We start from the raw sequence: 22,905 nt of genomic DNA on the forward strand, positions 1-22,905 counted from the left end.
TCATTTCAACTTTGGTGAATCTGACAATTATGTGTCTTGGAGTTGCTCTTCTCGAGGAGTATCTTTGTGGTGTTCTCTGTATTTCCTGAATTTGAATGTTGTCCTGTCTTGCTAGGTTGGGGAAGTTCTCCTGGATAATATCCTGCAGAGTATTTTCCAACTTGGTTCTATTCTCCCCATCATTTTCAGGTACACCAATCAGATGTAGATTTGGTCTCTTCACATAGTCCCATATTTCTTGGAGGTTTCGTTCATTTCTTTTTACTCTTTTTTCTCTAAACTTCTCTTCTCACTTCATTTCATTCATTTGATCTTCAGTCACTGATACCCTTTCTTCCAGTTGATTGAGTCAGTCACTGAAGCTTGTGCATTTGTCATGTAGTTCTCATTTTTATCTCTATCAGTTCGTTTATTGACTTCTCTGCATTGGTTATTCTAGTTAGCCATTTGTCAAATCTTTTTTCAAGGTTTTTAGTTTCTTTGCACTGGGTTCATAATTCCTCCTTTAGCTCGGAGAATTTTGATTGTCTGAAGTCTTCTTCTCTCAACTCGTCAAAGTCACTCTCCATCCAGCTTTGTTTTGTTGCTGGTGAGGAGTTGCTTTCCTTTGGAGGGGGAAAGGTGCTCTGATTTTTAGAATTTCCAGCTTTTCTGCACTGCTTTTTCCCTATCTTTGTGGTTTTATCTACCTTTGGTCTTTTATGATGGTGACATATAGATGGGGTTTTGGTGTGGATGTCCTTTCTATTTGTTATTTTTCCTTCTAACAGTCAGGATCCTCAGCGGCAGGTCTGTTGAGTTTGCTGAAGGTTCACTCCAGACCCTGTTTGCCTGGGTATCAGCAGTGGAGGCTGCAGAAGAGTGAATATTGCTGAACAGCAAATGTTGCTGTCTGATCGTTCCTCTGGAAACTTCGTCTCAGAGGTGTACCCGGCTGTGTGAGGTGTGAGGTGTCAGTCTGCCCCTAGTGGGGGATGTCTCCCAGTTAGGCTACTCGAGAGTCAGGGACCTACTCGATCAGATAATCTGTCCATTCTCAGATCTCAAACTCTGTGCTGGGAAAACCACTACTCTCTTCAAAGTTATCAGACAGGGACATTTATGTCTGCAGGGGTTTCTGCTGCCTTTTGTTTGGCTATGCCCTGTCCCCAGAGGTGGAGTCTACAGAGGTAGGCAGGCCTCCTTGAGCTTTGGTGGGCTCCACCCAGTTCGAGCTTCCTGGCTGCTTTGTTTACCTACTAATCCTCAGCAATGGCGGGTGCCCCTCCCCTAGCCTCACTACTACCTTGCAGTTAGATCTCAGACTGCTGTGCTAGCAATGAGGGAGGTGGGCATAGGGCCCTCTGAGCCTGACGCAGGATATAATCTCCTGGTGTGCTGTTTGCTAAGACCCTTGGTAAAGTGCAGTATTAGGGTGGGAGTGACCCGATTTTCCTGGTATTGTGTGTCACGGTTTCCCTTGGCTAGGAAGGGGAATTCCCTTCCCCCTTGCGCTTCCCAGGTGAGGCAATGCCTTACCCTGCTTTGGCTCTCACTTGGGCTGCACCCACTGTCCTGCCCCCACTATCTGACATGCCCCAGTGAGATGAATCCAGTACCTCATTTGGAAATGCAGAAATCACCCATCCTCTGTGTCATTCACGCTGGTTGCTGGAGGCTGGAGCTGTTCCTATTTGGCCATCTTGGTGCAGATCCAACACTCTCCATTTTTGTTTAAGGGATCTTTACCCAATCTTGCATGTAGGATAGGATAACTTTAGAGCACTGAGATAAAATGCGGAAACAGCTACATGCAGTTTTTGAAGCTAACTCTGGGATTAAAGGGGAAGTATGTAAACATCAAATGATGTTTTGCTGAAGATTTACAGGAGCATTATGACCTGGCCAAGGATAAAATTCCCAACCTTCTTGGACCCTTGCTGGTGCCCAGATGTCTGCAGTCATGATCACATGACTCTTGATCTCAATTCCCTTCTCTCCACCCTGCTTCCCTTAACATAAAAAAGAGCCCAAAATATATACTGACTTAAGATGGTACTTAGGACACTAGTCTGCCGTCTTCTTGGTTTACTGGCTCTTGAATAAAGCTGCTTTTCTTCCCACCAACTATTAAACAGTGAGCAGCCCAAACTAAGTTCTGTTCCAATTATAAGGCAAGGAAGGCATCCTGGAAGGGTCTGTGCTTGCATGCTGTGGAAAGATCCACCTCTTCCTCTGCCTCTTGAGTTTTCATACAAACAAAATCAATTGTACATAAGCATCAGGAAGCTAAGATTTGTTCAAACAAATCAGGACTCTAGCTAGCAGCAGTGTTGAAGATCTGGTTGCAGAGGGGAGATGAACAAGTGGTGGGTGGGGTGCAGGAGTTGTGATGTGGGATGATGCTCACAGGTGAGGCTGTGCTGCTCTCCAGGTGAGGATGTACATGTGCAGGCAGGGTCTCGGCATAAACACTCTGAGGAGGGAAGCAGTGAGGAAAGGGAAGTACGAGAGGTCAGCACTGACATGCCCTGGACTGTGCCTTGTGAAAGTTGCTTCAGAATCACCAGGGCCACCCCGAGCATGAAGGTGGTGGGCCCACATCTTAGTAGCAGGGGAAGATGAGTCACACTGTGCAAGTGACCAGGAGAAGCCTCAGCTTGCACACCAATGCAACCTTACTGCATTATTTGTGTGACTTCAGATAAGCGTGGCATTTGATTACTACAACAACAGAAACTTTTAAATAAGAAAGAGAATGAAGCTATAATGAAAGTTATAGAAAAATTAGCAATGGTCACTGATGCACAACATTGAAACATTTTCTATAAATATGTTTTCTCACAATAGTGAAAGAGAACACACTATAGATTAGTATCGGCATGCATGCATGCCTCCTTTATTCTAAATTGGCCTTAGAAACTCAAATCTCTTTCTAAATGTGTATACTGTAAAAGTTATATTTAAATTTGCTCCATAAGATTCCAACCAACTATAAAATTCTACAATGTTCTAAATATTCTGGCCTGGAAGACTCTCCCAATTAAACCCATAAAGCCAGTTTCCAGACATAGTTGATTGTCACCTGGGGATTTACACCTCAGAGAGAACTAGACACAGCTTTAACCAAACCTGTTCATAAGTGAATATTGTTTCTCCTCTATTTCCATAACAATGGTTTTATTTTACATTTCACTTCTGGATGTAAGCCATATACAAATTAGAGGAGGACAGTCTGCCATGAATAGAGCCCCTTACAGTTATTGAAGAACACAGAGCTCTATTCCTCACTGAGGAAGTTGGTTGATGCTTGAAATCTTGAGCATATTTGCATTGCATTGAGAATAAATGGCTTTTATCTCTGCTGGAGCCATAAGAAATAAACTAATAGTAGGCTTTTTAACATTTAGAGGATAATAGGATAGGGAACAATACTAGGACAAAACCATGATGATAGTTGTATGAAATAGTTAATGAGTAAAATTGCAAAGAAGACTCAATTGTTTCAGTCTGCATTTATAACATATTTCCAAATTATAATCCTTATTTCTTTCCTTTTAAGTCACTAATTTCAGATGTAATAGAAAATGTCAGGTTGCTACATACAGAACCATCAGTGGATGAAGCTTTCCAAATGCAACATTTAAGACTCGGGGCAGCAGACTCAATACTATATTATGAAAATTCACATGCTTTGATAATTCAAATGTTAATGACATAATTATTTGTAATACACCAATCCTTCAGGTAGCATCTTCCAATAGTACAATCTAAATGCCTTCCAACACATAGGACTGACAAAGAAAGGTAGAATAGAAATCAAATGGTGCTCCTGAGCCCCCCGTTCAATACTTTGAGCAAATGACACCACTTAAGTATGTCCATACCCACATCCACTATGCCACTCCACAAAGTCTAAGCAACTGAGCAAGACCCTCTGGGTCTTCATGGAAAGCCCAGAGACATAATACATACAGCCCTGGAAATGGGAGAAAGTTACATCCCCACAATGACCTCCAGAAATCAAAGTATTGAAGAAAAGAGGCATTTGAGGCAAGCCAATGTCCTTTTCATTCCCACAATCATTGTTGCTCTGTGCAAAATTCCCATTTCATAACATACACTTTTGGAGAAACATACTTGGAGAAACTTTGGTCTGAAGCATCATGACATTGTCTCAAGCAGATAAATACATAGTAAAGAATAAAGAGAATGGTTAGACCTAAAATTATACTAAATGCAAACAGCAGCATGAAGCCAGGAGGAGGCTGCGTCCTCACCAGAGCTGAGCCTCACCTTACAGGGGCCTGAGAATCTCAGTGTTGAAGACCCCAGGTGTGATGCCTGCTGAGGAGAGAAGGGAGCAAGGGAAGTGAGGGACAATCGGGGTGATATGGAAGCACCCTGGTCATGGACTTGCAGGCTCTTCAGGGGCTCGGTGGAAGAGAGTTTAGATGAAAGAGCACGGGGAGATCATCCACAGATGCTGGGTTCCAGGGTGCAGGTCACACCCTAGCTGGTCTGTGCTGGTGTGAGGATCCGGGGTGGAGGCATTGTCGAGAGGTGGAGAAGGAACCTACTGTGAACACATACCTGATAGTTCTGGGAAGCTGACTTGGAAACAAAGTGCCCAGCATCCATGTTCTCCAGGCATTCTTGATACACACCACTAAACACGTACCCAAGCACACTGTGGATGCTTCTTTAGATATTTCTCTTCCCTGTCCATAGCAAAAGTGCTTGGGAGCTGTGAGGAAAACACGTTCCTTGCCTTCATTTTCTGTTCCTCTTGTCCTCCCTCATGAACATCTCACGGAATTGATGGACTGTCATCCTCCTCCCACAGGAGAGAGAATAAGCTCTTGGCTTGACTTGTCTGATTTCTGGAAAGTAACTGGAACTCCCTGAGAGCTAATGTTCTTATTTGTCACAAGTGAAAATAACAATCTTTTGGAAGTTTCATGGGTGTGAGTGAAATATTCATATATATAGACATACAAAGCACAAAGTACAGACTGTCACAATAATTGTGATTATTTTAATATCATATTTCTATTAGTTTTTTCCTCTTTCCTAATTTCACGTTTTACAAGATTTTAAAGTACTCACCTGGTTCAAGTTTTTATAGTAATAAAGATATATAGTAGTTTTTAAAATGCTTTAAGTAACTTTATAAGCCTCTGGGGGGTGAAATTTCAATTTAGGATCATAACTGAGGTATAACAAGACGTATTATTTTCAATAATAAAACAATTGAAAGATATAGTTTCAACTTTGGGTAGATTTTCTTTCTGTGTTTCTGACTTTTAAAGGATATTATTAAAGCCTCTTTCGAAATAAAATTATGTAACTTTAAAAAACAAATTTTATATTTATAAAGATCATTCTGAGATGAGTAACAGCATTCTATAATTTAAATCAAAGAAATATGTTATATTTCTTCTATTCAATTTATATAAAATATGCACGGTGAAAAGCAGAGCTCTGGTTGTGAAAATACAGTACAGCCACTTTTGATTAGAAACACAAATTCAAGTCAACTCTAGAAAGAAGTTAATTTTCACTTGGCCTGTAGAGTAGATAAACTGGTATTTAAGCCTGAGCCTCTGTGAGTATCTTGGCTTTGACAGACACAAATTACAGCCTTTCCAAGAATATACTTTCATTTATATTTCTCCTTCAGAGTAAGAGGATTGATAGTCAGAAAATCCACCATGATGAGTAATTAGGATTTGTTCATGGTGCTTTATTTTACTTTAAATTGACATTCTACCCCAGTATATTTCTAGACAAAATTAGTTTTACAATATTAGCATTTTCTAGAGAGTGCCATATTATTCTTATCTGCCAGAATGAGATGAGACATGCAAAGAAATGATAAAACTTGCCTCAAGTCACATAGTCCTTTCTGTCCTTGCCATTGGCTACATCGTAAATCATTCCTTGGTAGTAAAATGCTGCCAGGGCCCCTTTAACTGTTTCCTGACACTAGGGACCAATTAAGATGTATAAACTATACATTTAATAGATGCTCCCTGCCTAAAAGAGTTAAAATGCCTCTGAGGTCCTACTTCAACACCAAAGCCTGACAAATAAAAGAATTAGAAGCAAGCAAGCCATACAGCTTGACACTGTTAATTCCTATTTATTATTAAACCCAATTATCAAAAGTTCTAATTGTCCAGTTTTTATTTCGTTTTGGCATATTCTGTATATTCTTCCTTTTACTTTGTTTTAAAGAAAAATGTAAAACAAATAAGTAGAACACTAGTAGTGATTTATTTCAATTCATTGTAACCTTTCACTACCGATGCTCAGCTCTGATTGAATATTATATTTACCCGGACAACATTTTTTTAAAATCTAGATATTTTAGATTTTTTATCAGGTATCCACCCTGAGAGATTCTGATTTCATTGGGCTGGGTGGTACCCAGGCACTGTTATTTTTCAGAAATTCTCCAGGTGATTCTTATATAAAACTCGAATGGAAAACCATTGTTTTATAGCAATGAAATGTAGATCCTATATCATAACCAAAATATATTAAAATATATTGCAGTATTTTCTAAAGAAAATATTAGTATATAGTGTGCAAAATGTTTTTATTGTACTAAAGTTTAAAACTAATAATAATGGCATATATAATAATGCTCAGGATGCAAAAATAGTAATAGAACCCTTTCCTATCCATTGGTGGCACAATTGACAACATCTTGCTAATGCTTTCTAAGACTTGGTCTAGCTTCTTTGTCAGAGCAGATTTGTTATTTCTAAAACGCTAGTGTAAAATAAAATGTATCATACTAGCATTCTACGGCACATCAAAGATGAGTGATAACATTATTATATGTGTAATTGTCTCTTATATGTTTTATCAAGGGATAATTTTACATGATTTTGTTCTTTTTCCTAACTGGTGACAAGCTTTCAACTAGCTTCAGAGGGAGAGTTGAGATTAATTGCAATCTAGTACATTGTAACTGTTGCTTCCTGTTTGTGAAGATCAGCATCTAATCAATAAAATATTAATGACTTTTTTTCAGCTCTTCTAAATTAACAGCTAAAGGCAAAGAGTTGTTTTTGTTCTCCACTCTATTTCTTTATTTCTTTATAGTTGGGTATAAAATCAAATGAAACGTAGTTTTCCGTGTGATTAATACTGACTTTAACAGATTGCTTCTGTTTGGTGTAGTTAGTTCCTTAATTTATCTTCATATAATGGCAAGGCTCTGTCTCTAACAAACCTCTTTAAGGCTATTGTTTCTTAACAGTGTTCTTCCTAACGTCAGGGTCAGTGTATCTTATTTTGTTTTTATCATAGACTTATGTAACATGTTAATCTTTTTGAAGCACAAATAAAAAACAAATGGCTAACTCTCATACCTACTGAATAAGAACTTCTGTGAGGAGTTCTGTAAACCCACAGACGGATTCCAATGCTGAATTTCCAATTGGCCTATGAGAGCTCCTGAAGCTCCACTGGGCACATGTTACTGATTCTTGGACCAAGACTGCCAGAGTCCCTGTTCTCAAGGAGCACACAACACTTGGGAGAATCAAGTGATTCTGTGCACATCAAACCTATGCACATCAAACAATCACAGCATAAAACATATACATATGTATATATGCATATGCATACAACCATAGAACATATGCTCAAAACTGTGGAATACAGCTGAGTATTTTCATTGGTAGAAAGTGACAGAGATCATTATGGACTGAAGTTGTCAGGGAAGATGTTAATATAACTTTGATTTGTGTCCTGAGAAACTCTTATAGAGGCAGGAACATGAGAAAGAGGTTAGTGGTGGGAAAACAGCATAAATCATAGCAGAAAATAATACTAACCTCACTAGAGGATTCACTGTGCTGCAGAAAGAGGAGGAGGTGACTGACAGGTTAGATTACACTGCACCCTGAGAATGAGAGGGAGAGAATCTGATTTTATCACTGTAGGGGACATGGGGCAATTGTATATTAATGAGAAAGAAAGTGGCTGAGGATGAGTCTGACAGGGACACTAAGAATGGGCTCCATAGGAGAAATGATGGTGGCAGAAAAACCTGGGAGGTGGTAATTGCCGATGTTACCTGATGAAGGGAGGCACAAGTGAAGAAAGAAGGGGTGGGAGGAAGGAAATAATTAAAGGTTAATACAAAAGACAAAAGGCACAGGAAATAAAAGAGGACTCCAGGATTTTGGTCAGAAATTTTTTAAAACAGAAATGGAAACTTTGGGATAGGAAACTGATTTGGCCACTAGGAAAGTGGAAGTAATGACATAAGATGGATTTTTCCTATTTTGAGAGTTTGAGAAGAAATACGAGTAAAAATTGCCATTGGTAATCTTAATTCTGTGATGGTAGGATAAAAAATTAAAGTAAGACAAAAATCTAGATTGGATATATAGAATAAAGACTAACATATAAATAATAGCTAAGTACAAGAGTGATCAAGAATTTCCCGCAGAAGGCTGGGCGAGGTGGCTCACCCCTGTAATCCCAGAACTTTGGGAGGCTAAGCCGGCAGATCACCTGAGGTCAGAGGTTCAAGACCAGCCTGGCCAACATGATGAAATTCCATCTCTACTAAAAATTAGCCAGGCTTGGTGGTGTGTGCCTATAATCCCAGCTACTTGGGAGGCTGAGACAGGAGAATTGCTTGAACCTGGGAGGTAGAGGTTGCAGGGAGCAGGCATTGCGCCACTGCACTCCAGCCTGAGCGACAGAGCAAGGCTTCATCTAAAAAATAAAAATAAAAATAAAAATAAAAAATAAAAAAAAAGTTTCCTGAAGAAAATGGAGAAAAGGAAAACACGGAAAAGGAGAAGGAGGAGGAAAGATAAACTGTTTATCATATGGAAGGGCTCAAGCTGGAATGGCTACACACATCTCAAGACTGAGTTCATTAAAAAATAAAGATCAAGAGAGATCAACAACAAGAAAAACTGCAATGGTTGTATAGGTGCCGAAAGGGCGAGTTCTCTCAAGGGGTAAACAATAATGAGAGATTAGGGCATCCCAAGAGACTAGAAGTCAGGATTCCTGTCCTTACAATAAAAACAAGTTCAACGAAACGAAAATAACTACTTTTTTTGGACCCACCAGAGAACTGAGGTCTCAGAGCAATGAGCTATCCCTAAATCTGAAAAGACAGGCACCTTCAGGCAGAAAAAAACAACCTGAGATTTGCTTACCGGGAGCGGAACACCGCAGGAAGACACAATCTGAGGGGAACGGCAAGGTTGGAATTTGGAGGAGTTGCTGGCGTCCAAGTGTGGACTGAGGGTGTGGGGATCTGCAGGCTTTTCCTCCAGGAAGAAGCTCACTGAGACCCACAGAAAGAATTCAGGGGAATCTGAGGGAGCTTCCCTCACACGCGGCAGGGAAAGGGAAAGAATTATCACAGTGCTGTCTGCCCAGGCCCTGCTCCCTCACAGAATTAAAGTCTCAACCTTGAGAAGAACACCGCCAGAGGGCAATAGTGAAATCCCGCCCCATCTGCCCCTCTTCAACCCAACTGTAGCTTCTGCTTTCCCTCATCCGTCTAGAAGGGCAAGCGCTTGGAATATGTGATCTGGAATCTGGCTGCAGGCAAGGGACTGGGGCAGGGAAGTGACTGGGGCCAGTCACTCCACGCCGCACCAGGAGGAGGGACGGAAACACGTGGGAGAGCCACACCCTGGAGACACAGGCCCGACACGCACCCAGAGGACCCAAATCTCATCGGAAGATCTGAGGACCTCCACCCACCATTTCCTCCCCCTATGCTAATAAATCTCCAGGAATACGAACTATGGGTCAGAGTGAGAAAAGCTCTGAGGAGCATCACAGAGGCCAAACCCGAAACGGGAAGCGAAACACGGTGCACCACAAGAAACGGGATACTCTCCTGCCCACACGGCCAGCAAACTTCACACCGCCCGGCTCCTGCAGAGCAACACAAATCCTCACACTGAAGCCTGCATACCTCAGCACCTACCGCCTTGCTCAACACTCCTGGCCCTCGAACAAAGAAAACTTACAGGCATACCAAAAGTCAGAAAAACACAAACATTCCGAAGAAACAAAACAATCGCCAGAACCAGACTCAACATGACCAAGATGTTGACATTTATCATACAGGGAATCTAAAATAACTCTAACTAGGCCAGACGCAGTGGCTCATGCCTGTCATCCCAGCACTTCGGCTGCGTGGGAGGAGGCGGAGGTGGGAGGATTGCTAGACGCCAGGAGCTTGAGACCATCCCGGGCAACAGAACACATAGCATGACCCCGTTTCTGGGAAAAAAAAAAAAAAAAATTAAAATATTAGCCAGGTATTGTATTCCTGCCTGCAGTCTCAGCTTCCTGATAGGCTGAGGTGGAAGGATCGCTTGAGCTCAGGAGTATGAGGCTACAGTGTGCTGTGATTGCATCATGGCACTGAAGCCTGAGTAACAGGGTAAGACTATGTCTCTAAAAATATAAAAATAAAGAAGTCTTTACTGGAAAAAGTAAATGACTTATAAGACTAGATAGATAATCTCAGAGAGATGGAAACTATAAAAAAAAGGAAAATAACTCAAAAACAATAGCAACAAAAATGCTTCAGCCTCGTTAGTAGATTTGACATAGTTGAGTAACATAGTTGAGTAAAGAGTAGCTAATTTGAAAAAAGTCAACAAAAGTTGGCTCAAAGAGAACTGAACTAAAATAATAATAATAAACAGATATCCAAGAAATGCGGGAAAATAGTCGTGATGCATACCTAGTTAAAAACAGAAACCAGCAGAATAAATCTTTAAATAAATAAACAATGGCTTCTTTATAGAAGAGATAATGGAAATAAAAGTTTCCAAAATTAGTGTCAAATATCAAGCTAAAACTCCAAGGAGCTCAGACACACCAACAAATACCAGGATAAATACCAAAAACTACATCTATGCATGACATAATCAAACTGCAGAAAACCAAAGACAAAGAGATATCCTTGAAATCAGTCACAAGAAAGGAAAGGAAAAAAGAAAAAAAAAAAAAAAAACATCTACAGAGGAACAAGGATAAGAATTACATTGAACTTCTCATTAGAAACCATGCAAGCAGGAAGAAAACAGAGTGAATCATTTAAAATATTAAAAGAGAAAAACTGCCAATTTAGAATTCTATACCCAGTGAAGTTGACCTCAAAGATGAAAGAGAAATAGACATTCTCAGACAAACAAAAACTGAGGCAAAATAAACATAACTGAGAAAATTCTTCCGGCAGAAAGAAATTATATAGGTCAGAAACTGGGATCTACACAAACAAGGAATGAGCATTCTAGAGAGAAAAAAATGAGAGAATAATCTTTTATTTTTCTTATTTTTAAGTTCTCTAAAATTCTAATGAGAAAAGGAAATACAGTGCAAACTTCAAAACTAACAAGTCGATTGAACCTGGACTATATGGAATGGGAATCAAATAGGAAGGAATAATATATTCTAAGTGATGTTTTTCAGAAAAAGATCATCAAAAATAAGAGAAACTATTTAGTAAATCTGTAAAAAGGTATTTGTAGTCCCTCTTCTTCTGGGTTCTCTGTGTTGACTGCCATCGGATCACGTCTGTGGAATTAGTTATGAAAGGAGCATGGGTCTAAATGAGAAGATGACCATGCCCCACAGGCAGACTGGCACGCTGAGCTCCAGCATTAAAGGACTGGTTGAAAAACTTATAGTAGAGTAGAGGAAACTAAAACAAACTACCAGAGAAGTTCATTTTTCATTGAAAATATAATATGTCCATTTTCTTCTATTGTAATTGGCCTTATGAGAGAATGTAAGGCCGGGTGAGGTGGCTCTCGCCTGTAATCCCAGCACTTTGGGGGCCGAGGTGGGCGGATCACCAGAGGTCAGGAGGTCAAGATCAGCCTGGCCAACATGATGAAATTCCATCTCTACTAAAACTGCCAAGATGAGCTGGGCATCGTGGTGCATGCCTGTAATCCCAGCTACCAGGGAGGCTGAGGCAAGAGAATCACTTGAACCCAGGAGACGGAGGTTACAGTGAGCCAGGATCATGCCATTGAACTCCAGCCTGGGCAACCAGAGTGAAATCCGTCTCAAAAGAAAAAAAAGAAAAAAAAAAAAAAACAGAGAATGTAATAGAAGTCTCTTCTCATTTAGTAAAATAGTTTATCTTTGTGGGACACTTATGACCATTAACTGGTTTAGTTTCTTTACCTAGAGATGAAATTATGTACAACAGTGATATCTTTTTATGAAATCAAGCTTCATCAAAAGAGAAAGATAACTATTTTAATGATAGGTTAAAATTGTATATATTCTATTTTAACCTATCATTTAAAAACCAGCCATGTATCCTGCAAACAGAGTATAAGAGGAGCACACTTAAATATCTATGATGTTTCTAAAGAAATAGTACATGAAAAATCAATTAAGATATTAGGATTTTTGAGTGATATAGATATAAAAATATTCTCACTTATGATAGAATGTTGTGAAACATCTATAAGATTTATCCACTTCTATTATTTACTAATATTGCTTTTGGTAATAATAGCTGTAAACTACATTTGAAAAATAAAATTTTCTCTCTATACAAGTTGTGTATCCCATCAACATAGCTAACTATCTGTGGCATATGGGAAAATCATTGACTTGTGGTCTAAAAACCTGAATTCCAGTTGTGTTCTGCTATTAACTTATCTTGTGATTTTGAGAAATTCAGTTCTTTCTCAAGTATCTAGTGTTCTTTTTCAGCATTTAGCTCTTAAGTGTATCAACTGAAAAACAAGACAAAGAAAACACAGATAAAAGAATTCAGCTAGATGATGCACAAAGTCCCTTCTAGCGTGATATGAAAATGCTTTTAGGAAAATGAGAGTCAACATTATCCCAGGAACCCAGTATTACTGCAAACTGCACCTGCTTTTGCTACTTGCTATCTTGGAGGCTCCCACACTCTTACTTTAAGGTGGGCAAGTGTGATCTTCTCCTTTGTACAGGAGGTCCCTCAGGCCCAGGGGTGAGCCTGAGCAATGATAGGAGAAGTATATTAATCGATTCAAAATTGAACTAGACCAGGCAAAATTTCTTTTTTAATCCCTGAAAGAAATCAGAGAATTCTCTGATCTGTCAGAAATGAAATCAGGGTTGGAAAAGGAAAATTTCCATGATGTTTAAAGAAAATGATGGGGGAAAAATGTTAGCATCATGTCTCAACTGTGTCAAGATCAATCCCTTCAATAAATGCTTTAAGCATGTAACTGGGGCCTCTGCAGCAGGATGTGGGCACCCCACTGCATGTGTGGAACCACACATATGATGGGCTTGTCCACAGTGTTCCTCATGGCACCCAACGGATTATGATGGAGTCATACCAATTGATATATGACCTTGTTTTAAATACAATCCTGTTATGACACACTGTTAAATACTCTCCCTAACATGACATCTAGTTGTTTTCACCCTCTGAAAAGTTGTTTTCTTGTAATGAAAACAGATAACTTCAAAGCACATAATAGGTATACAATAAATAGTAGTTCTTATTAATTAAAATTAAAAATTAAAGTTCTTGCTGAGAATCATGTTGCAGAACTTGGAAATAATTTTTTTATGGCTGGCATGTCATAGACAATTGGCTTGGTAGCCTCCTTTTTTTCTAAAAGGGCAATGAATTTAAACAGTTATAATAGCTTTTAAAAACCACTTCCTAAATCTCTTCCTCTAAGCTTTGTGAAATACCATCACAAATCTCAAAGTTTAGGCAAATCTTTCCACCTAATAGGGAGTGAAGCACAAAATAAAAATGTATACAATTGAGTTTTTATTTTAGATGTGAAACTTTTCTCATGACACCACCATTAACTAAAAAAACAAACAAACAAACAAAAAGATTTCTATAAAATAAGTTCTTCTCAATTGATTTTTTGTTATCTTTCAAAAAGTATCTTTTGAACAGTTTGAATGTGTCAGGAAAATGCATCTTTTACTTTTTGTGTGTGCCTAGTTACAGAATGGGAAATCATCAAATTCTCTTCTATGGTCACTGTTCTCCTGAAATAGAAACAGCACAATTTCAGAGGAAATTGCCCTTGGGAGTTTTCCAAGCCAATACTGCAATCTTGAGATTTCTGGAATCTTTGAACAAGCTTAAGGTTAGAAATGCAAAAGTTCCAAACCAACCCAGAAAACACTAAAACTGTTGACTCATACACCCTCGCCTTGCTGGAACAGCAGCGTGTTGAACTCTTCCTGATGAGGCGCCATCCCAGAAGACTGAGAACTGACAAGAAGGAAGAACAATTTTAAAGCAAACACTGCTTCTCCATTTTTAAAAATTGCTAGTTGAGTTTATGTGTCACCTTTATAAAAAAAAAAAAAAAAAAAAAAACTATCTTAAAAGTCTTCACACATCATTTTCCCCACAACAGGAAAAGTGCAGGAAAGCTCTTTGAAGCCTTTTTTGCTTTTCTTCTGACCTGCTCATGATTTCTAGTGGCATTATCATTTTTGTGAAAATTACATATTCTTTAAATGGGTAGATTGTATGGTATGTAAATTATACTTCAATAAAGCTGTTAAAAATGATAAATGGGTTAAGAAAAATTCAAAGAATACAGAAAAGTGCATTAAAAAACCCTAAAAACCCAACTGCCCAGTAATTACTCCATGTAACATTTGTCACTGCCCCTGGGTCAGCTTCGCTCTCTATCTGTAATCAAACACACTCAGAAATGTGTCTCCAACTTAATATAACATCTATTTTCCCTCCTCCATTTCGGTAAACAAAGTTCTAACATGGAGACAGAAGGAAAATCAAGGCCCAGCTAAAAGCATCAGCCTAGTACAAAATGTTGGACAAAATAAAAAACATTCCAGTGTGGTGACTCTGATGCTATAAATACAAATTAAAATTAAAAAACCTAAAGCCAGTGATCCTGGCTCAGGGAAGATTCTGGCATCCTGTCTGTCCTCTTAGCAGAGCAACCCCTGAGCACTGAAGGAACTGGAGCATGTCTGTGGTCAGCAGTCGCGATGACGGCCATCAGACAGTAGGGCCAGGGGACTGCACGTTACCCGGGAAATGCACAGGCCAGAACTCCATTGTGAACCCTCCCACAGATTTGCCCTAAAGACACAAACACTGATTATATGGAGTTGTGGCAAATAAGACAGAGGAAAACCCAACCCAGAATACTGTGCTGTGTGTCTAATGGCATGCTCACTCATACAGCTCTTGTTAGGGTGAAATACTGCTGAAACTCCAGAAATCTCTCCATCTGAAATGTTTTGCATATATAGTTTTTTCCCCTCACCGAAATGAAATGTCACTGAAATGCCATCATTTTACTATAATCTGTCCTCGGAATGTTCCCAATGTGTGTGTGTCAATCACAGGAGTCCTGGATCAGCCAGGACAGACAGGTGGACGCATTCCTGGCCTCTGCAGTTGGGCACGGGGCTGGCGAGGCAGGTACTGCGAGTTAACAGTGCCACCTTCAGGACACAGAGGGCAGAACAGAGCATATTAGCAACAGAAAGAGCTCTCTCTCTCTAAGAATGAGAAATCTTCAATTTGACTCTTTTTTTAAAAAAAAAAAAAAAGCTAATTACTTTTCCTGACTCTCAATTTGGATGCATGCAGCCCATTTCTTGAACAGTTGCCAGGATATCTTCCCGAAATGAAGGTCTGATTCTCTCACTGCTCTGTTTCTCCTGATCGATCAGACACCTGAGCTTGCCATAGAAGACCCGCAATGATCTGGGACCTACCTACATGGGTTCCTGCCTTCACACCTGCTTCCTACCTCCTGCGAGTATGTTGGTTCAGTTCCCTACCTGCCATGTTTTCATGAGTTAGCGCGTTTGCTCCCTGCCACCTCATATTTCCATTTGCTTGATAGGCTCGTTTTACCTGCTTTCCACCTTCTAATTCCAATCCACACCTGGCAAATATTCACTCCTCATTGTAGACCTCCACCAGAACAATAAGGAGAGCCAACACATTGTGGCATTCCGTGGTTGCCAAACCCTGTTCCAGCTGCTTTGTATGAACTATTCCTTTTGTTCTACAGCAACCTTGTGAGGTGAGTATTATTATCCACAGGAGATGTTATGGCCCAGGGCTCAGAACAGCTGTCTAAGTGGTACGACTTTTCTGAGTGTAAATACTTAAACTTAGCTGCAGGCAGTAATGGCAGTGGCTGCCAACACAGGTCTGGACCTCATAATCCTTATGACCTATGTGTAGGAGAGAGAACCATCTGCAGGAGTGTGAAGGAAGGCTAGAGTTGCTATCATGAAATTGTGCAGAGAGTGCGACAGTGGGAATCCATGATGGAGAGACAGAGGTTACTTGTACTTAGCCTTGAAGAGAGAATCAGTCAGGGAAAATATGCAGAGAATGAAGCTTGCATGGAGGTTAGGAGTATGGATCTGGGGCCCAGCTCCTGGGTTTCAGTCTTGGCTCCACCACTGGCTATTTGAGCTGGGCCAAGGAGTTTAACCTCAACGTGCCTCAGGTTCCTTATCTGTGTAATCTAGTAGTTTCTGTGCAAGATAATTTGGAAAAAGAAGAAACCAAAGGTATCAGAATTAATCAGAGGGCCATTGCAATATTACAATGGCCAGGAGAGGATTAAAATATTAATTTAAAAAATGGTCACTTGACTCATCCTTAAGTTGTTTATACTATTACTATGGGATTGAAAACAACAGACTCCGCTTCTCCTGGCAGCTGAGAAGGTGACTCAGGGACACAGAAAATAAAGAAACAAGTTCTACCAGCTAGTGTCATAAAGATGCAAATAATTTCACTTAAGGATATAACAAAAACTGAAGGCAAAAAGTGTGTTACCCATAGTCCTATTTAAAATAACAAAATTTAAAAATATGCGGATGCCCAACAATGAATGTTTAAAATGAATGATAGTACATTCATATAGTTAATACAATATACAGCCATTACATTGTGTTATCAAAGAATGTTTCATGTTGTTATAAACAGCCCCTCAAAGATGTAAATGCATTAACCTCTGAACCTGACTGTGTTACATTACATGGTAAAAGGGACTTTGCAGACGTGATTAAGATTAAGAGCTTTGAGATGAGAGATTATCTTGGATTATCTGGGTAGGTCCAATCTAATCACACCACTTCTTAGAAGTGGTAAAGGGGGCAGAAGAGCCCCTCAGGGAGGTGTGACATAGGAAAAGGGCAGCGATCCAGAGCATAGGAGGGACTCACTTTACTGTTGCTGGTTTTAAAGATGGAAATGGGACTGCAGGCCCAGGACTGCAGGCAACCTCTAGAAAGTGGGTTTTTACAGTTTCCACAACCGCAAGAAACTGAACTCTGCCCACAACACAAGTGAGTAGGAAGCGAATTCTCCCCTAAAGCATCCAGAAAGGAGCACACCCGTGCCGACACCTAGATTTAGCCAGGCGAGACCCACACCGAAATTCTGACCCAAGGAAATGGAAAACAACTAATTTGTATTGCTTAAGATGCTATGGTTGTGGTGATTTGTTATGGGAGCAAATATAGTCACAAATCTGTATATTGGTATACAGTTATAAACATTATGGACAATGTCAGGTTTTTTTAAAAGCCCAGCATAGCACGGCATAGATACTTTAATGTCACTTACATCCCAGCTGTATATACACATGCAAGATGAAAATGAAGTACACAAAAATATTTTTCAGAGTTTGGGGATTATGGGCATTTTCATTTCCTCTGGATATGTTACCCATCGTCACTCCCTCTTATCCCTTCTCCCACTCACTGTCTTTCTGGATGCTAATCCAACTGGGCTTCTGCCTCCATGTTTGCACCTGGAGCAACAGTAATGGGTAACTAGTTTGCGAAGTCGAATGCTCTTTCCACTATCCTCTTACTTGACTCATCAACAGCATTGCCCACAGGTTATTACTCCTGAAGACCTAAAAGTGTTGCTTATTGGGCTCTGGGATGCCTCCCCTAGGATCTTGTAATTGCAATTGCCTGTTCTAAGTCTCTTGCTGTTTCATTCTCACCTCTCGATCTCCACATGTCTGGGTGAATTGGGATTCAAACATTAGATGTCTTTCTGCCACTGGGTACACTCTCCTTAACCCATCTCATCCATCCTTTGAATTTAAATCATATCCATATAATGATGACTCCCACAACCTGAGTTCCCAGTCTCTCCCCATAACCACACCCCTTCCATTCTTCCACATCTCAGTACATGAAAACTATTATTCTAGACTAGGCACTATGGACATTTGTGAGGAGCTGTCCCATGCTTGGTAGGAAGTGTAGCAGCATCCCTGGCCTCTACCCACAAGATGCCTATAGCAATCCCCCTTCCCCAGCTGTACAACGAAAAATGCATCGACATCGTTAAATGATCCCTAGGGAGGCAACTTCCTCAAATCCCCTGTGAGGAAGCACTCATCTAGGCCAAGAGCTTTGGAGTTCTTGTGGATATAGGTTGAAGATAAACCAGACAGACAATCAGATGATCAAGGGGAGAGGTGGGGTGGGCAGCTGGATGTGTGCATCTGGAGTTCACAGTAGAGGTCTAGTTGGGAGATCAGTATTTGAGAGTCATCATTGTATGCATACAATTTAAATTCAAAAGATGGATGAGACGGGTTATGGAGAGTATACTTACTGGCAAAAAAGGGATCTAGCGAGTGATTCCTAAGTTCTTCTCTTCTCCTTTTTGCTCACCTTATAAATCCATTTGTTCATGACATCTGCCTTCCTTACCTTCAACCTAAATCGACAGTAGAAACAATTCTCCCCTGCTCCTCCCCATCCCTGGCCTCTAGTCTTCCTCTTTCTCTCTACTGAATGGATCAAAGCAGCCAGAATGATCCTTTCAAACATAAATCAGATCTGTCATTGCTCAGCTGGAAATTCCCAGTATCTTTTTCCTGCTCAAAGTAGAGCCAATGTTGCTGCCATGACCACGCGGACTGCCCACAGCTGCTCGGGTGTCTCTGTGGCTCTCCACTCACCCCAGTACAGCACATCTGCCCAACCAGCTCCCTGCTTTTCCTTAAACACACAGTGCCTAGTTAACTCGGACTTCCGGCCTCTGCACTCACACTCTGCTTGTAATGCTCTGTTCCTGAGGCTCCAAGTCTCCCTCCAAGCCTCAGTTCTGCTGTGAGGGCTTCCCTCCATCCTATTTAACACCGCACCCCACCCTTGCACCATTTCCCAGTAGCTACAACCCTCTCTCTGCTACTCCACATATTAATGTGTTCCTTTGTTTCTCTCTCCTCCCTAAAAAAGAAGAACCATGAGGCTGATACTTTTTTTTTAAATCATTGATTGATTTCCAGTGCCTACATAGAAAATGCCTAGCACAAAATAGATGCTCAGTAAATATTTTGAATGTGCACAAGAATAAATGAATGAGTAAATGAATGAACTGTAAATCATAAGAAAGTCCAAATAGGGAAAGTTACTGCCTGTCACTTTTAAACTTTCAATCAGTCTATGAGCCTCTCATCTGACACTAACAGAAAGAGGGCATTGGCTAAAACTTCCAAGCCTAGAGACAGAACGGTCTCCCCAACAAATGCCCCCAAAAGTGTGTTAGCTAGAGCTGTCTAGAGCTACCAAATTGCTTAACCAAGGAACTGAATCCAGTGGAAGGAGTTGAAATTTTGCCCATCAGGATGTGACATGCATTGTAGACCAGTGATGACTGCGTCCTTCAAGATCTCCATGTTCTCTAACGAGTCTTTGCTTGCTTGCTTTTATTAAACCTGTTCTACTCCTCCCCACTCCACCCCGCCATCCCCAGCGTATACTGAAGAGGCGAAGTGGATAACCTGTCTCCCAGTCATCAGCCCCTGAGGGCCACACCTGGAGCAGCTGTGGAGAATGACAAGGTGCAGAGATCCCAGACACTCAGCTGCTGGTTGGAGTGAGACGGGCTCAGGCTGGTCCCTGAGGAGAAGGTAGGTGTATTATATAGCAAGTAAGGCATGAACACAGGGCTCTGTTGGATCAGCAGAGAGATGGAACATGAGACACTGTGAGGTGGGCTTTTTGCTGTTGTGTTATATATAACCCCTAACGTATACAGATCTATGGGCAAGAAGGAGCTTAAGTCAAGTGAAGAAGATAGGGATGAGATATGAGGAATAGTGGAGAGAATCTGCAAAGTCTTGGAGGTGATAGAAGAGGAAAGGCATTCAAAGAAAGGATGGGGATTGTCATCACACATCTCAGTAGACAACACACAAGTTCAAGTATAGAAACAGAATTCAGTCATTGCCAAACTCCAATCATAAAGTAATGGTGAAGAGCTCCCCCCACCATCATCATCCACATTCAGTTGCAGACATCCCAAGAAGCAAGAACACTCCCTAAACACGGTTTAATGTATACCTTCTCTTGACTAAATTTTGCTACAACAGCTTGCGAGCATTGCGATGGCTTCTTGTGTAGATCAAGGCGGTATAATAATCGAGGTTGCGGGGTCTGTTCTGTCTACGGTGCAGAATGCAGGTAAGTATGACTAATGCAAGGCATGCTTCTCTTAAGATGGCTTAGTAATAGCCTTCCCATTAGAGGCACTAACACTGGAAACAACTTTTATAATTACCACTTAAGAATCAGTGGCCAGAATTAAGAAAAGAAAAAAGATTGCTAAAACAGCAAAGCCTGTTATTTTTCATAGTATTATATAGTGATATTCTCATGAAGAACCAAAACTCAAAAGCAAAAGACTTCAGTTTGTATTTGGCATTACTGTTCACCAACTGTGCGACAATGTGTGACTGGGTGAAACTCTCTGAGACTCTGCTGTTGCTTCTATAACCTTTCTGACAGCAATGGTTACCTCACAGTTACTAGAGCATTAATGCCTCAATGTGTACAAAAACACTGTTAACAAGGATGCCTGACACCAGTGTGTGATGTTATTACTATTATTGCTGTTTCAGTAGAAGTGAGAGTAGCATCTTTGAGTTTGTTTGTTTGTCTGCTTTTTGGTTTTTAACTTCTCCTTTGGTAAGTCATTGGTGCAGGTTCAATTGAAAAGATGTCAGCAGAATGGAAAGGCTTCAGACAGCTCACTAATTCAAAGTGTGGTCTCTTTGACAAAGTCCTCCCAATGAGATATTAGTGATAGTCTTCTGGTGCTGACTCTTCTATTTTCTCCTTTCACTACCCTGGAACATGGAGGCAGAGCAGCCTTCATAAAAGATATTAAAACAGAAGATAGAATAAGCTTTGTTCTCAGATGTAATCATTGAGTTACCGTACTAACTCCGAAATGCCTATACCCAAACTTCTTGTTGAATTAAATAAATGAAACTCTTTTTTGATTAAGCCACAACTCTGGCTCAATGTGAAACTGAATACAATTCTAACGGAATCAAGTAGGAAAAAAAAGTGTCGCCTCCTGACTGCCATAGCAGCATCTCCAGAAGCTGATTCAAGAAACAGAAACATGGCCCCATACTACAACTTCTGAATCAGAATCTTCTTTTAAAAAATATCACCAAGCATTCATATGCTGTGGATTTATTTATATTTATTTACTTTTTTATTTTTTGAGGCAGAGTCTCCCTCTGTTGCCCAGGCTGGAGTGCAGTGGTGCAATCTCAGCTCGCTGCAACCTCTGCCTCCTGGGTTCAAGCGATTCTCCTGCCTTAGCCTCCAGAGTAGCTAGGATCACAGGCATACACCACCACGCCTGGCTAATTTTTGTATTTTTAGTAGAGACAGGGTTTCACCATGTTGGCCAGGCTGGTCTTGAACTCCTGACCTCAGGTGATCCACCTGCCTCGGCCTCCCAAAGTGTTGGGATTACAGGAATGAGCCACTGTGCCCAGCCTCATATGCTGTTAAAAGTTTGAGAAGAACTGGTATAGACTTCTCTTTTCTTCTTTCTTTTTCTCCTTTCTCCCCTCTTTCCTCTCTTATTTTCCTTATAAAAGAAAAAAATAATCCGTAGTCCTTATAGAATCTCACAGGACAGGCATAGTGGAGATTTACTCTTGCCCCTTCCCTGCATTCACTCTCTTTTACTGTGACTACAGTTCTTACCACGTTTCCAGCTTCTGTAATCTGTGTAAGGCTGACCCCAGCCCTGGACTTGGCGGATGGAACAAGTGATTGAATTCAGTGCAACCAGAGCATGCGGACCCCTGGCCATGGTGACCAGGCCGGCAATGGGCACCTGACCATCCCAGTCAGTCCACTCAGGACCACACCCTCTCAGGCCTTGAAATTTTCCTGTATATTTGAGTACCAAGTTCTATCTTAATGAACAAGAATGGGGATAAAATGAGGAGACTGGAGCCCAAGCAACCTTTTTATACAGTTATAGAGCTTGAGAATAAAACTTGACACCAAGGACATAGGAACTGGAAATGGAGAGAAGAAAACCTTGTACTAAGTCTGCATCCAGACTATGAGGCCTCATTTTTGGCTTAAGCCAGTTGAGGTTGAGTTATCTCTCTACCACTTACAGTGTAATGTATGCTTAATTATATACATAAAGGGAGGAAAAAGAACAGTAGCTGAACGGAAATGTTGGCTCAAGAATGGGTTTTCTTGGTGAGAAAAACTTGAGCCCACACTGAAAGGAAAGAGGTAATGAAGGTGTGAAGGGGAAAAGCAAAAGAGAACGGAAAGGGCTCAGAGAGTGAGTATGACACCGTCCAGGGAACAGATGCGACAGTGCCTAGGACAAGGTGGCACCAAGTTTGTTCAATATCCCAAGTCTTTCAGTCTTTAAAAAAAATGCATTTATTCTTTAAGTTTTTGGATTCTTCTTTCTTCATAATATATCACAAATTTCATCAGATTTTCAAAGGTTTATGCTTGGCAAACATGAGTAATTCCTACAACACTAAATGGAACTGAAGAGGTCTGGTCCCCAACAGTTTTCATGCAATTACATAAAAAATGAATGTCTGA

The 22,905-nt window shown here is 40.5% G+C and overlaps 1 protein-coding gene and 1 long non-coding RNA gene across 7 annotated transcripts in view; both read right to left on the minus strand.

Moving 5' to 3' along the window:
* Positions 1–21,506, minus strand: part of LOC108587230 — a 30,725-nt gene extending 9,219 nt beyond the window's left edge. Inside the window, exon 1 of one of the 2 annotated variants that reach the window (XR_001905534.3) lies at positions 17,756–21,506. This is a non-coding gene — a long non-coding RNA (uncharacterized LOC108587230). Of the gene's footprint in view, positions 1–1,598; positions 8,544–17,755 lie in introns of those variants that run through there. The other variant, XR_001905533.3, reaches the window with a different exon arrangement.
* The window catches only part of PXDNL (peroxidasin like), a 508,249-nt gene that overhangs the window by 201,312 nt on the left and 284,032 nt on the right, over positions 1–22,905 (minus strand). The gene's annotated exons all lie outside the window — the stretch shown is intronic.

The sequence above is a fragment of the Papio anubis genome, chromosome 8 (assembly GCF_008728515.1).
Source record: "Papio anubis isolate 15944 chromosome 8, Panubis1.0, whole genome shotgun sequence".
NCBI lineage: Eukaryota > Metazoa > Chordata > Mammalia > Primates > Cercopithecidae > Papio > Papio anubis.